General features: G+C 47.9%; 1 protein-coding gene across 1 annotated transcript in view; it reads right to left on the bottom strand.

The window, feature by feature from the left end:
• The window catches only part of LOC141074578 (uncharacterized), a 132016-nt gene extending 116814 nt beyond the window's left edge, over positions 1-15202 (bottom strand). Inside the window, exon 1 of the mRNA XM_073562052.1 lies at positions 15125-15202. The gene's annotated coding sequence lies outside the window, so the exon portion shown is untranslated. The remainder of the gene's footprint in view (positions 1-15124) is intronic.
• Positions 15203-16775: the final 1573 nt, after the last annotated feature.

Genomic DNA, 16775 nt, shown 5'->3' with positions numbered 1-16775 from the left:
CGGTTTTGCGGCAACCTGATGTCTCACTTCCGTTCCAGGTAGAGGTGGATGCTTCTGAGATTGGTGCAGGAGCTGTTTTGTCCCAAAAGGATTCTGTAACATCTAAAATGAATCCCTGTGCTTTCTTTTCCCGAAAGTTCTCTCCATCTGAGCGTAACTATGATGTGGGGAATCGGGAACTGTTAGCCATGAAATGGGCATTTGAGGAGTGGAGACATTGGTTGGAGGGAGCTAAGCATCAAGTCGTGGTCCTCACTGACCACAAGAATTTGATTTACCTAGAGTCGGCTAAGCGCTTGAACCCTAGACAGGCTAGGTGGGCCTTGTTTTTTACACGTTTTGATTTTGCGGTTTCTTTTCTTCCTGGAACTAAGAATGTCAAGGCTGACGCCCTCTCTAGGAGCTTCTTTGCTGATTCTCCTGTGGTGACCAAGCCTGCTACCATCTTAGGTGAAGGGGTAGTTCTTTCTGCCATCTCGCCCGATTTGAGACGTGCTCTGGAAGAGTTCCAGGAGGACAAACCTGAGCATTGTCCCAGTGGAAAGTTGTATGTTCCTGACCAGTGGAAGAAGAGAGTGATGTCTGAAGTTCATTGCTCTGCTTTGGCTGGTCATCCAGGTATTTTTGGTACTAGAGATCTGGTGAGTCGTTTTTTTTGGTGGCCCTCCTTGTCTCGTGATGTCAGGAATTTTGTGCAGTCCTGTGGGACGTGCTCCCGGTCTAAATCGTGTTCTCACTCTAGTGGGTTGTTGATACCTTTGCCTGTCCCCAAGAGGCCATGGACCCATATTTCAATGGATTTCATCTCTGATATGCCTGTCTCTCACAGAATGACTGTTATTTGGGTGATTTGTGATAGGTTCTCTAAGATGGTTCATCTTGTACCACTCCCTAAGTTGCCGTCTTCCTCTGAATTGGTGCCCCTGTTTTTACAACAGGTAGCTCGTTTGCACGGGATTCCTGAGAACATTGTATCTGACAGAGGAGTCCAGTTTGTGTCTAGATTTTGGAGAACTTTCTGTTCCAAGCTGGGAATTCAGTTGTCCTTCTCCTCTGCTTTTCACCCTCAGACCAATGGGCAGACAGAGAGAACAAACCAGACCTTGGAGTCATATTTGAGATGTTTTATTTCTGCTGATCAGGATGATTGGGTTTCATTTTTGCCCTTGGCCGAATTTGCTTTAAATAATAGAGCTAGTTCTGCCACTTTGATGTCACCTTTTTTTTGTAACTTTGGGTTTCATCCTCGATTTTCTTCAGGGCAGGTGGAGCCCTCTGCCTGCCCAGGTGTTGACACTGTGGTGGAGAGAATGCACCAGATCTGGGACCAAGTGGTGGATAAGTTATCTCTCTCCCAGGAAAAGGCCCAGCGGTTTTCCAACCGACATAGGACCATTGGTCCCCAGTTTAAGGTTGGTGATATGGTGTGTTTATCATCAAAAAATATTGCTATGAAGGTGGCTTCTCCTAAGTTTAAGCCTAGATTTATTGGACCTTACAAGATTTTGGAGATTATTAATCCGGTCTCTTTTCGTTTGGCTCTTCCTGTCACATTTAAAATCCATTATGTGTTCCATAAATCTTTGTTGAAGAGGTTTGTTGAACCTGTTGTTCCGGGGATTGCACCTCCAGACCCTGTATTGGTTGAAGGTAACATGGAATATGAGGTAGAGAAAGTACTGGATTCCCGTCTGGCTAGATAGAGACTCCAGTATTTGGTTAAGTGGAAGGGTTATGGTCAGGAGGATAATTCCTGGGTCTCTGCCTCTGATATTCATGCCAAAAGATTGGTGCGTGCCTTTCATCGGGCTCACCCTGATCGCCCTGGTGGCGTGGTTGAGGGTTCGGTGACCCCTCCTCAAGGGGGAGGTACTGTTGTGAGTTCATTTTCCCCTTCACTACTGAGGCCCGAGGAACTCCCTCTTCTGATGAAGAAAGGTAGTGAACCTGATTGTCAAACACCTGGGGCTGATGATGATGACTGGCTGAGTGGAGTTAATGACTGGATATAAGGCTGCCAACGCCCTTCTGGCCTGCGGGTGATTTCTCTGTGGACTTCTAGGAAACCAGTCTGATTCCTGCTCATCTAAAGCTAAGATTTCTGCTTTGCCTTTTTGCATTAGTGTTTTGTTTTCCTTGCTTTTCTGGATTCTGCCATTCCCTGCTGGAGTGAGCTGAATCTCCTTTTGCCTGTTGCTCTGTCTTCAGAATATTCCTGAGTGCTGACATAGCCTTTTTTGAAGCCTAGCATCTTCAGGGCCTTTTTTACTGTCAGTTTGTTGGCTCTTATTTTCATAGGTTTTTTCATGGATTGCAGACAGCAGCCTTCCTGTCCTTTCCTATCTAAGCTAGCTTGGGCCCCATCTTTGCTCAGTCTATCTTTCTGTCTGTGTTTTGTTCTTTCTTCTTGCTTCACCGTCATTATATGTGGGGGGCTGCCTTTTGCTTTGGGGTCTGCTCTGGGGCAGTTTAGATTTCCCTTTCTGTCTTTAGGCTATGTAGTCCTCCGGCTGTGATCGAGGGGCCTAGGGCATCGTAGGAGCCCCCCACGGCTACTGCTAGTTGTGTTGATAGGTTCAGGGGTCTGCAATCCGATAGCTGCCAACTTCTCTGGTTTTCTGGACTTAGCTAGCATTTCTATTTTTGCCTCCTACGGTGACTCAATCATAACAGACGCCACTTTAGAGCAGCAACTGGCGGGGTTGGAGGCCAGGGGAAATACTAGAGACAGTGGAGCCAGAGGCCTAAGTGGAGCAGGGTTAAAAATCAGTAGTAGTTTGAATGTGGATGGAGCAGGAGACTTTGCCGTCCACACAGCAGGGGAGCAGCTGGCGTTACTGAACCCCACTAACACAGGAGCTAGTGATTTTCTCTGTGCAGACGACACATCTGAGCAACAACTGGCTGTGTTGAAGGCCAGGGATTATAGTTCAGGTGGTAGAAACATGAACACAACAGGAGACCTGGATACAGTTGCCAACCAATTATTTAGTCGGGAAGAGGATTGGCAAATTCTGGGGAGATCCAGGCCTTGTTCATTTTCAGAAAAGTAAGCCTGTCGACGTTATGGGAAGAAAGTCACGTGCGAAGGTCTGTTAGTACACCACCTGCAGCACTAAAGACGCGTTCCGATAATACACTGGCAGCAGGGCAAGCCAGCACCTCCAATGCATACTGACTAAGCTCTGGCCATGTATCCAGCTTAGAGACCCAAAACTTGAAGGGGGAAGAGCCATCTGGGAGTACACTGACAGGGCAAGACATGTAGTCTGTCACCATCTGACGGAAATGTTGCCTCCTGCTGACTGGAGCCGTCAGTGATGGTGTAGACAATTGTGGCGGACACACAAAACTTTGCCACATTTGGGCTATAGTGGTCTTGCCTTGTGCTGAGGCGCTGCCTCTGCTTCCTCTTTGTGCCGAGTTTCCTCCACTGGCTCGACGCACAGAGGTGCTTTGTAAAGCACTAGCACCACTGCTGTCGGGTGGAATGGAAAACATGATGGACTGCACCAGTGTGTCTTGGTACTCCCGAAGTTTACGCTCCCGGTTCAACGTTGGTATGAGGGTTTGCAAGTTGTCCCAGTAGCGAGGATCTAGGAGGGTGTACATCCAATAATCAGCCGTGTAGAGAATGTGGGCGATGCGGCTGTCGTTTCTCAGGCCCTGCAGCATGAAGTCAACCATGTGCTGCAGACTCCCAACTGCCAAAGAACTGCTGTCCCCTGCTTGAGGCGTGATCTCTGCCTGCTCTGCATCACCCCACCCTCGCTGTACATACTGATTAGAGCTTTGTGTACCTCCCTCCTCTGGAGAGATGTCTTCCTCTTCCATCGACTCCTCCTCATCCTCCTCACAAAGTGTCCCCTGCCTAGGCCTTTGTGAGGAAGCACATAGCAGAAGCAGATGGCATTTGGGACTCCTCATCCTCCACCTTTTCCAAAACCTCATCCCTTAATGCTTGCAGTGTTTTTTGAAGCAGGCAAATAAGGGGGACAGTCATGCTGACTAGTGCATCATCTGCACTAGCCATCCGCGTGGAATCATCGAAGGCACGCAAAACGAGGCAGATGTCCTTCATAGTGGCCCACTCAGTGGTGCTGAAGTGTGACCGGCGCACAGTGCGACTTTTTTGCGCCTGATGGAGCTGGTACTCCATGACTGCTGCCTGCTGTTCACACAACCGCTCCAACATACGTAACGTAGAATTCCACCTGGTGGGTAGGTCACATATGATGCGATGTTCCGGAAGGCGTAATCGGCGCTGCAGCGCAGCAAGGCGCGACCTTGCCATGCTGGAACGCCGCAAGTGAGCGCACTCTATGCGGATCTTGTGCAGCAGTGCATCAAGATCCGGATAGTCCCTCAGAAAGCTCTGCATGACCAAGTTGAGCACGTGTGCCAGACATGGGATGAGTGAGGTTGCCAAGGCCAAGAGCTGCCACCAGATTTCAGCCATTGTCACACACTACCAAGCCCGGCTGGAGATTTGCTGGCAGAAACCACATGTCGCTCTCCTGCTTGATGGCATTCCAGAGCTCCTGCGCTGTGTGGCTTCCATTCCCCAAAGAAATTAATTTCAGTACGGCCTGTTGACGTTTGGCCACGGCTGTGCTCATATCGGTCGTAACAGGCTCCTGCTGCGCTGTTTCAGAGGAACTTGAGGAGGAGTCAATGTGTACAGACTGGATTCCTGCAATCCGTGGAGTTGGCAGAACACAGAGCGCCACTCTCCAGATCTGTACCCAGCTCCACAACATTGACCCAATGGGCAGTGAGGGTAACGTATCGTCCCTGTCCATGGTTACTGGTCCACGCATCGGTGGTCAGGTGGACCTTGCTACTGATGGCGTTTTGTAGCGCATGTTTTATGTTTGCCTCCACATGTTTCTGCAGGGCAGGGACGGCTCGCCTGCTGAAATAAAAGCGGCTGGGCACAGTGTATTGTGGGACTGCCAATGCCATGAAGTCCCGGAAGGTGTCAGTCTCCACCAGCCTGAATGACAGCATTTCAAGTGCCAGTAGTTTGGCAATGCCAGCATTCAGAGTCTGTGCTCGGGGATGGTTTGCCGAGTATGGCCGCCTTTTCTCCCATGCCTGTGCTACCGATGGCTGTCGAATGGCCTGGGAGTATGAGGATGACTTGGAACGTGGTGCTGTGGGTGGAATGTCACAGGGTCTCCGGACAACAGTGCCAGAGGTTCTTCCTTGGTGATCCTGTGAGGAAGCCGAACCAGCTGTGTGTGAGCTGGAGGAAGAGGCCCCAACACGAGCAGAAGAGGTGGTAGGTGGTGCTGTACGTTGGCCTACGTCTTCAGTGTGTCTGTGTAACTCCACCTCGTGCTTGGTCCGCACATGTTTCCACATATTAGTGGTATTGAGGTTGCTGACATTTTTCCCTCTTTTGACTCTCTGATGACACAGCTTGCATTTGACAAAGCAAATGTCATCTGCAACTGTGTCAAAAAAGGACCATGCACTGCAAGTCTTGGGAGCGCCCGTTTTGCCTTTTGAAAGTGGAATGCTCCTAACGGGTGCCGAAGTGGAGGCTACAGGCAACCAAGTCTGCCCCCTCCCTCTCCCTCCGGTTTTGGCCGTTCAGGGAATCTCTTCCTCAGAGCTGCTCCCACCACCTTCCTGTTCCTCACGCCATGATGGGTCAAGGACCTCATCATCTATACTCCTCTCTTCAAACACCTGCTTCTCCTGGGTTGTCTTGCCAGCACCGTACGAAACAGAAAGTGGCAACTGTGTCTCGTCATCATCTGATGCGTACTGAGGTGTGCTGACCATAGGCACTGGCCCAACCGCCTCTTCAGATTCAGAGGGACAAAGAAGTTGCGCATCACTGCATACTCTCTCTTCTTCACATTCTGGAATGCTGCTTGGCTGGCCCCCTCTTTCCAAACCAACAGATTCCGAGAACAGAACTAGAGACTGTGATGGCTCCTGTCCAGGGCTCTCTGACTGCCTGGGCACTTTGGCAGGTGGTGAAGAGACAGATGGTTGCTCTTCGGTGCTCTGGCCCTGAGAGGATGTGGAAGTAATTGAAGTCGATGCGTTAGCTGCCATCCATCCCACAACGGCTTCAATTTGTTCCTCCCGCAGCAGTGGGGTAGGTGAGGTCCTACAAAGCTGCACATAAAGGACTGTTGCCTGCTAAAACTGGGGGATGCTGACTCACTGGTGCCAACAGCAGGCACAGAATCCCCACGTCCTCTCCCTGCAGAACCCCCACGTCCTATCCCTGCAGAATCCCCACGTCCTCTCCCTGCTGAAACTCCACGCCCACGTGCCTTACTCCCTGCCTTCTTCATCTTGCTAGACTGAGAAAGATAGGCAGAAAAGTACAAAGGGGGGCCTTAGTGTGCTTATTCCTGAACAGCTGGTTACAGGTTTAAGAAACACTAATTTTATGCAGTGTGTGTGTCGACTACCCTTTAATGGGAGCTAATGTGGCCTACACAACTTTCAAATGTAGTGTTTGGTGAACTTTGTTGTTTTTTTGGGGGGGAAAAAAACTAAAAGGATGTGACCAAAGATTTGAAAGTGAGAGTATCACCAACTTTTTGGAGCTATTACAATGCAGGCAGGTAACCTACAATGCAAAAGATGAGGCTCCAAAAAAATTGGGTTATACTAATCTGGCTGCAGCTGAAGGGCACAAGCCAGAAAAAAGGCTCCTCTATCTACTCCTGTATAGTGTTTGCAACCAACCAATGTAGATGGATATTGATGGATGCACACTAATAGGAGAAGAAAAAATGAGCTGCAATTAAAGAAAAATATGTGTGAGGCAGTGACGCACGCTGAGCGGCCTACAACCAGACGTAGCTGCAGGACACACTACTCAGCGTGAGCTGCACTCACACACAGTCAGAGACCTCTCAGACAGCCGTGAACAGTGCAGCTAAGTGGGCACTAGCACTGACAGGCTGCAGAAAGGCTCCGCTGTGTACTCCTAGAGTGTTTGCAACCACCGTATATGGATACGGATGGATGCACACTAATAGGAGAAAAAATGAGCTGCAATAAAAGAAAAATGTGTGAGGCAGTTACACGCTGAGCGGCCTACAACCAGACGTAGCTGCAGGACACACTACTCAGCGTGAGCTGCACTCACACACAGTCAGAGACCTCTCAGACAGCCGTGAACAGTGCAGCTAAGTGGGCACTAGCACTGAAAGGCTGCAGAAAGGCTCCGCTGTCTACTACTAGTGTTTGCAACCAATGTATATGGATATGGATGGAAGCACACTAGATAGAATTTTTTAAAAATAAGCAGCTCAAAAAGAAAAATATGTATGAGGCAGCAGTGAGGCACGCTGGGCGGCCTACAACCAGACGTGGCTGCAGGACCCACTCCACAGCGTGAGCTGCACTCACACAGCCCTTGCAGACAGCTGTGAACACTGCTGCTAGGGAAAAGAAAGCTACAGTTGTGGTTTATGTAGCCTGAGTAAAGCAAAATATTGTTTTGAGAATCGCTATTTCTAACTGTCCCTCAGTCTTCAACAGCAGCCTGTCCCTAACTGAATTCACAGCAGAGTGACCAGAAATGGCGGCGGCAGTGGCTTTTATAGTGCATCATGACATCATTTTAGCAGCCAATCACAGCCATGCCAATAGTTAACATGCCTACATGCCTAACAGGATGTGCCCACACTTCTGAGGATTCCCATTGGCTGAATCAAAGCGAGCGGGCTGATAGCATTATGGGAACTTCCGATTCCGGTATCCGATATGAAAAAAAGTATCGGAAATCAGTATCGGAATTCCGATACAGCTAATATCGGCCGATACCCGATACTTGCGGTATCGGAAAGCTCCACACTAGTCAACAGATGGGTCCTTTTTTCTGTCAGGATTGATCCAGCAGCACTGAAGACTCGTTCAGATAACACACTAGCAGCAGGGCAAGCAAGCTCCTGTAAGGCATATTGTGCCAATTCAGGCCAGGTGTCAAGTTTACTGGCCCAATAGTCAAAGGGGAATGACCGGTGAGGGAGAACATCGATATGGGAGGAGAAGTAGTTTGTTACCATAGTTGACAACTGCTGTCTCCTGTCACTTTCGACAGATGCAGTATTACTAGTCGTGTGAGCGGTACTTGAAAGATCAGTCCACAACATGGTCATGAAACCCCTGTGTCCAACGCCACTTCGGCTGTGTGCACCATGAACTCCTCTTTCATGTTGCAACCTACGGCTTGTTGGAAAAACATCACCGCCGCTATGTGCTGGGAATGCCTCAAACAAACGGTTTACCAGAGTTGCTTGTTTGTTAGCCAATATTAGCTCTAGGTTCTCTTGTGGCATGATGTTTTGGAATTTGCCTTTATAGCGTGAATCCAGGATGCTGGCCACCCAGTAGTCGTCATCGTTCATCATTTTGGCAATGCGGGGGTCTCTTTTTAGGATCTGCAAGGCATAATCAGACTTGTGGGCCAATGTTCCAGGTGTCAATGATGCACTGCGAGTGCTGGGTGGAGGAGCACTTTCTGGCAAATCCACATCCCTCCAGTCACGCACAAACCCTGTACCTGACCTTGCCACACCAACATTTTTTCTTGCCCCCTGAGAAGCATCCTCCTCCCCAAAATAATCATCCCCATCATCCTCCTCCTCCTCCTCTTCCTCTTCTTCCTCCACCTCGTCCACGAGACTTCCCTGAGCAGACAATGGCTGACTGTCATAAAGGCTTCCCTCCTCCTCTTCCTCCTCGGCTGCAGACACCTGCTCCTTAATGTGCGTCAAAGTTTGCATGAGCAGACGCATAAGTGGGATGCTTATGATGGCGTCGTCTGCGCTTACCAGCCGTGTGCATTCCTCAAAACACTGAAGGACTTTACAGAGGTCTTTCAGCTTCGACCACTGCACACCAGACAACTCCATGTCTACCTGCAAACTGCCTGCCCGTGTATCCTCCCACAAATGAATTACAGCCTGCCTCTGTTCGCACAGCCTTTGAACCATGTGCAGGGTGGAGTTCCACCTTGTTGCAACGTCGATAATTAGGCGGTGCTTGGGAAGGTGGAGCAATCGCTGCAGCTTCTGCATACGACTGGAGTGTACGGGCGACCGGCGGATGTGCGAGCACAGTCTTCGCACCTTTTGGAGCAGGGGTGTTAACTCCGGATAATTATTGAGGAAGCACTGCACCACCAGGTTCAAGGTTTGAGCCAGGCAAGGTATGTGTCTGAGTTTTGAAAGGGCTATGGCTGCCAGAAAATTCCGGCCGTTATCACTAACTACCTTGCCTGCCTCAAGATGTAGACTGCCCAGCCATGACTCAGTTTGTCGCTGCAAGTAGTCGGCCAGTACCTCCGCGGTGTGTCTGTTGTCTCCCAAACACATCATCTTCAACACAGCCTGCTGACGCTTACCACTAGCTGCTCGATAGTGGGACACCTCGTGTGCAACACTGGCAGCTGCGGATGGAGTGCTCATGTGACTGTGCTCTGTGGACGAGCTTTCGCTTCTGGAGGAGGAGGAGGAGGGTCGAACGCCTACAGCCAACTGTTTCCTATACCGTGGGCTAGGCAGCACTGTCCCACCGCCGCTGTCCCCTGTGGACCCTGCATCCACCACATTAACCCAGTGCGCAGTGATGGACACGTAACGGCCCTGGCCATGCCTACTGGACCATGCATCTGTTGTGAGGTGCACCTTTCCACTCACTGATTGCTTGAGTGCATGGACAATGCGGTCTTTCACATGCACGTGGAGGGCTGGGGTGGCTTTTCGCACAAAGAAGTGCCGACTGGGTAGGTCATAGCGTGGTACTGCGTAGGCCATGAGCTTGCGGAAAGCTTTGCTTTCAACCAACCAGTAGGGCATCATCTCTAATGAGATTAGTTTGGCAATGTGGGCGTTCAAAGCCAGTGTATGCGGATGAAAGGATGAGTACTTTCTTGTCCTACTCAGAGTCTCTGGTAGGGTGAGCTGGACTTGAGAGCTGCATATGGTGGAACTAGCGGTGGACATGGCGGACTGAGAGAGGGTTGGTGATGGTGTTGGTGGTGTTGCTGATGGCCTAGATTCAGTCTTTCGTAGCAATAACATTGTGATTCCATGACTGCTTTGCCCTTGCGATGACACCTCGACATTTGCTGCTGCTGGTGTGCTAACCGGTGGGCTTACAGGGGGAAGCGATGTAGCGTTGCTGACTACCTTCATTTGGAACAGGTGCACATGTGGTACGTGAGGTTTGGTAGTCCGTCCACGCTTGCAAGTGCATGGTGGTTAAATGTCTAAGCATGCAACTGGTATTCAAATTTCTCAGATTTTTCCCTCGGCTAAAGGTCTTTGCACACTTCTTACAGATAAATTTTGCCTGATCATTAGGATTTTGTTCAAAAAAGTGCCACACTGTACTCTTCCTACTATGGAAGACATTTTGAGACCTTGGACACTGTGCTAATTTGACAATCTGGTCAAGTTGTCCTGCAACTCTTTTGGTTTTTGTAACACGTTTTTGGACTGCTACGGTCCTGCCAGATAACAGCTGTTGCGATGTCGTTGCCTGCTGCAGATCCTCCTCCTCTTCTGAGCTATTGGCATCAGCACCCTCTTTCCCCCAATGGATGCCAATCTGGGTCAACAACTGGGTCATCCATCACCTCCTCTTCAATTTCATGTGCACCTTCCTCTGTGTCACCATGTAAGGTGGTATAGTATGTGGGAAGGGGCACCTGAGTTTCATCAGGGTCTGATTCTGCCTCAGTACACTTCGAGAACAATGTAGTGCTCTGAGTGAATGTACCAGCAGAAAAATCTAGCAGTGGCTGTGCATCAGTGCACTCAATGTCAGATTCATCTTGGACTGGGGAATTCACTATTTGACTTGCTAACCCAGGCATGGTATGTGAAAAGAGCTCCATGGAGTAATCGGTAGTGTGGCCTGCCACATCCTTCACTTTTGGTAGGGGTGAAGGACACAAGGAAAGGTGTTGTTCCTGACCAGGAGCCTCCAATGACGACTCAGTGCTTTTATTTTTTGAAACTTCAGAAGAGGAGGCGAGAGAGCTGGAGGCTGTCAGCAATGTAAGCCAAAACTTGTTCCTGAAGCTCCGGCTTTAAAAGTGGTTTACCTACTCCCAGAAAAGAGAGCCTTCAAGGCCTTGTGGAGCCAGACGATGACACAGGCTCAACACCTCCTGCCTTAGGTGCTATTGTGCTTTTGCCACTACCAACAGATGCAACACCACCACCACCATCAGGACCAGCTGGCAACCCCCGCCCACTTCCATGGCATCTTCCACCATACTTGCTCAATTTTGTGAAAATGTAACCAAAATACCACTAGCTATATGGTACTGTAAAACAAAGTAGAAGGTGTATCTACTATTTGTGAGAATTTGAATCTCACTAGAGATTTGAGGACGCTGAACTATTGTTTCAGGCCCAGTAGAGATTACACCTCAATGTAACAGGCTGAAATTGGATGGTGAATGACAAGGTGGAGGGTGTCAATAGGATTGGTGAGATTTTGAATCTCACTATAGATTTGAGGACGCAGAACTATTGTCTCTGGCCCAGCAGAGATTACACCTCAATGTAACAGACTGAAATTGGATGGTGTATGACAAGGTGTAGGGTGTCTATAGGATTGGTGAGAATTTGGATCTCATTATAAATTTGAGGACGCAGAACTATTGTCTCTGGCCCAGCAGAGATTACACCTCAATGTAACAGACTGAAATTGGATGGTGTATGACAAGGTGTAGGGTGTCTATAGGATTGGTGAGAATTTGGATCTCATTATAAATTTGAGGATGCAGAACTATTGTCTCTGGCCCAGTAGAGATTACACCTCTATGTAACAGACTGAAATTGGATGGTGAATGATAAGGTGGAGGGTGTCTATAGGATTGGTGAGAATTTGAATCTCACTATAGATTTGAGGACGCAGAACTATTGTCTCTGGCCCAGCAGAGATTACACCTCAATGTAACAGACTGAAATTGGATGGTGTATGACAAGGTTTAGGGTGTCTATAGGATTGGTGAGAATTTGGAGCTCATTATAAATTTGAGGATGGAGAACTATTGTCTCTGGCCCAGGAGAGATTACACCTCAATGTAACAGACTGAAATTGGATGGTGTATGACAAGGTGGAGGGTGTCTATAGAATTGGTGAGATTTTGGATCTCACTAGAGATTTGAGGAGGCTGACAATGATGCTCTCAGTCCAAGTATGGATGCAGGCAGCCTAATAAGCAGGACTGCTGCACAGTGCACACACAAAAGGGTGGAAAAATGAACCCTTGGTAACTGTGCAGAAAAGAGGAAGAAAAGTATTTTTGCTTTAAAAAAGCAGTTTGTACAGCAGTGTGCAAACAGCAATGCAGCTATCAGGGAGCCTTATAAGGCAGCCTAATAACCGACAGACTTGATGCACAAAAATATAGCCTCCCCTGTCACTGCACACAAAGTGTTGTGTTGTAAGTGGAAATCGCTAACAGCAGAAGCAGTTTTTTGTATCTTCTTCCCTGCCTAACGCTCTCCCTACAGAATCAGCAGCAACAGCAGCTCTCCCTATGCTAAGATCGGCATAAGTAAGATGGCGGTCGGCGTTCATGCCCTTTTATAGCCCCTGTGACGCCACGCAAAGCCAGCCAATCACTTGCATGGCCTTCTCAAAGATGGTGGTGACCGACGCCTATGTCATCGCATTGCCCACAGTGTGCGTCCTCCATCATTGGCTGAAAAAGGGCGCTGGAAGCATCTTTTGAAACGCGACTTTGGCGCTCTGGTCGCCGACCTCTTGGCCGACCTCACGCTATGGTCGGGTTTCGTTTCATGAAACCCGACTTCAGCGAAAGTCGGCGACTTTTGAATATGACCGACCCGTTTCGCTCAACTCTATATCACATACCTCACCAAAAGGAATCAATTCCAGCCATCACATTAAGGGAAAGATTTAACCAAATATAGAAGGTTATTTTCTAAGTTGGTAATTTTGTATGGCCATGATTGAGATGCTAAATATCCAAATGCTACTTTGTAGAAAACGGTCCCTTCCCCTGCTGTAAAGGATACTTCAAATTTTGGAATCCATTACAATTAAAATGTATTCTGCAAAGGAATACGTGGATTTCATCCGCACTGCCCAAATGATGAAATTCCAGAAGGTTAATAAAGTTTGACAGTTGTTTATTCTACGCGTTTCAAGGCTTTTGCAACCTCTTCTTCAGGAAATACCACCATTCCTGAAGAAGAGGTTGCAAAAAACCTTGAAACGCGTAGAACAAACCACTGTCAAACTTTATTAACCTTCTGGAATTTCATCATTTGGGCAGCGTGGACGAAATCCACGTATTCCTTTGCAGAGTTCTGTTTCAGATAGTCAGTGACCGACTTGTGGATTTGCAGCAGCCCTTATCTATACATGCTTTGAATACCTACTACCAGGTGAGCAGTTTTCTGTCAAACTGCTTACTTTATTTGAGGGATAAGACCCTATATTGTGCTTGTGTCTCCCTCTTTCCTCACAATACTAATTAAAATGTATTAACATTCTTTTAATGGAGAGATATTTTTTCATCATATAGCCATTAAATATTATGATAGCCTATGGGCATTAGCTTCCATTGGTAGGCATCTGCTAAATAGTCCATAGTGTCATCTGTTTAATATACAGTAGGTCATAAAAAGTTAAAAGCTCATGGCATATTTTTAAAACTTTTAATACAACATCATGTCACCCATAGGCACCATGTGTTAAAACCATATGTCCCATGGCACTGAGTTTTTTCCTGGATTTCGTGAAAAGGAATAGCATAGTTTGCTATGCTATTCCCTATTTTTTTTAATTAGGCTAACATACTAGACAGGGGCGTATCTAGAACTGATTGGGCCCCATAGCAAACTTTTAAATGGGGCCCCCTCAAAGACATACCCCCTCAAAGACACACCCCCTTCAAGACATTCCCAGAGGTCCATGCGGCAGGCAGCTCTGCAGAGAGCTAATAGACAGCAAGGGCTCAGGGAAGGGGCGGGACTGAACTAGTCTGACGCAATACACTCTGTGACTGGCTGCAGGCAGGGAGGCGGGCCCAATATGTGCTTCGCTCCACACAGCAGGCACAGAAATGCAGCGTAGGCTGCGAAATCATAATGTACATTTTTTTCCGCCAGGGCCCCGGATCCCCTACACTACACGAACCGGGCCGGCGGGCCCCCAAGACAGTATTGGCCACCCACAGCACCCGCCGGAGTGCCACAGTAATGTACTTAATTAAATTGCACTACCAGGTAGCGCTGATCGGAGCCGGGGACCTGGGCCCCTATATGGGCCGGGCCCCAAAGTAACCGCTTCGGCTGCTACCCCAGTAGTTAAGCCAGTGATACTAGATATGTACTGGCTAGAAAAAGCCTAACAGGACACTTTTCATCTCCCATCTAAATAATTCCCCATCTAACTTGTATGCTGTGAGCTTTTAATGTCATTCCTAGTCACTAAGCCTTATGGAATGTCAAAACATACATTGTGCGTACTAGTCACAAGAGGATGCCTGCAATCTAGCGCAAGCCAAGGAAGTCCGCACTACCCTTGTACAACTGCCAAAAAGCACACAGGACCACGGTCCTGAAAAGCCTTTTTTTCGCCTCTACACTCCACCAACTCATCATTGCACAGAATTTAAGTTTAAATACATTTTCAAGCTTTACAAGAAACAGAGAAAACTAAAAAGGGCTTATCTAGCACTGCTAACTTTACTATAAGAGTATGTCGACAAAAATTAGCAAACAAACTAACAAAATCCAGTTGCATGCAGAGTAGCTTTGTGAAGGGTAAAATTGCAGTAAAAATCGACAGCGTAAAATGACATACTGCAGATTTAAATTCTACACTGTAGGTCAATTTCAGTGTGGATTCTGCATGCATATTTACAAGTAAGATTTGGTGACATTACAGTAATTTTGCTGGCAGAAACTATGCAGTGTAGACATAACCCCAAGGGTAATGTATGTTCACACAGTTTTTTTAAGACGGATTTTGAAACAGATCCAAAATTCACACAAAAAAACAAACTGAGTGAACATAAACTAAAAAAGTTAAAAAGTATGGGATGGAAGCAGCACGTATTGAAGCAGATGCAGCCATCGCTGCGACTTACCTCTCTGTTTTTCGGCCAGTCCTATTAAAACCACAATGTGAATGAATGTTTAGCAGTGGCACAAAACTGATACAATTCAGGAACGTGCAGATAATCTTTCTATTCTTCTTCACCACCGATCTGTTTACAAGCCTGTGCAATGTTGCTAGGATAAACCTCTCAGCTAATACACAAAATGACACAGCTCACTGGCCGAGCACAAAATGCATTACAACAACCCATCAAAAAAAAAAGAGAATTTACCAGATGATACCTACAACCCCCAGGCAAAGTACAATACACAAATGAATGAGCACTTTATTCTCAGTCCACACAGTTACCTACTGAAATTGGGGTGATTTAGATAATTTCTTCATTAGTGTTTGCGTTATAATTTTCCGTGAGTTTTTCTGGTTTGTTCCCTCTGTGATTTATATTTTGGAGACGTGTCATACAAATAATTGTATGTATAATCCTACTGAAGGGTTCAAGCAGGAACATGGGATGCAGTAATGGATCAAGGCAGAGCAAGGGTTAATGAGGGTTTAATCATACAGTGGATACTCCATGCAGGGAGAAGTGGGGAAGAAAAGGTAGGTTCAACAGCGGTGTTAAAACGAGAATGTTGGGCAGAGTCAGGTAAATAGGCAAAGAGTTCAAAAGTAAATAAACTTATCAAACCAGCGACTTTCAGTAGCGGGATTCCTGGGTGCAAACGTTGGCGTCAAGGCACTGGTGCATACGGAGTCTTGCGTTGTCCTGAAGAAGGAGGCGTCCTGGATCCTGGCGAAGGCGATGAGTCCTCGTGGTCCTGGCGAGGGGTCCTGAGTCCGGAGGAGCGAAGGGTGGAGGAAGAAGAAAGTCTTTCCCCCATGCAGATGTTAACGCTGCTCAGCGGTTGTGTGCGAGCTTATCTGGCCTCAGTTCACAGGGGCTGACCCGGCTTCCTTGCTGGCTAAGGTGCGTGTCTACAATTTCACAGTCAGTGATGGCAGCGGCGTCAGCAGTATCAGCATTGTTAGCGGTATCGTACCGCTCTCTGCTGCTTGACTCCCTTAGTATCACTGAAGTCTCTCAGTCTGAGGCCAGCTCTGTGACTCACCCCTCACCCCTGCTGTCAGAGCACTCACACTGTCGCCCTGCACACTGCATGCTCCTGCCAAAACTGCCTGCTTTCCCATGCTCTGCGGATCTTTTAGCTTAACCGCGCCTCCTGCCAGCGGGTGCAATGGTCCATCAGGGGCTTTTAGTTTTCCCCCATGCAACATAGGTGACAGCCCCAACAGTTCCAGAACCTTTGCAAGAAAGAGACGACTGACATGGTCCTTCTCCTTACATTCCTCCACACTTTGTGCTCACCATTCCACGGGTGAGAGTTCTTGTAGTATGCGTTGACACTCACCTATGTTCCACACAATCTGCTGCCAAACAAAATGATCCTGATCAAACCGGTTAGGAGATCTTCCTACTGTTGAGCGCTCGGACTGTCGTAAACTAGAGGTATTCATTGAGTCCATTTGGGTTGTCGAATCAGGTTGAACCAACGGGGGCGGAGACGCGCCCAGTTCTGGAGAAACAGCCAGTTCAGGAGTCTCTGGAGCCTCAAGTATCTGCTCTTCTTCTGGTGCTATTGGTGATGGTTCAGAACCTTCTTCATCTTCACAATCACTGA

The sequence above is a fragment of the Dendrobates tinctorius genome, unplaced genomic scaffold (genome assembly GCF_039654945.1).
Source record: "Dendrobates tinctorius isolate UK_male_01 unplaced genomic scaffold, ASM3965494v1 ptg000015l, whole genome shotgun sequence".
Taxonomy (NCBI): domain Eukaryota; kingdom Metazoa; phylum Chordata; class Amphibia; order Anura; family Dendrobatidae; genus Dendrobates; species Dendrobates tinctorius.
This window is presented reverse-complemented; position numbering and strand designations above follow the sequence as displayed.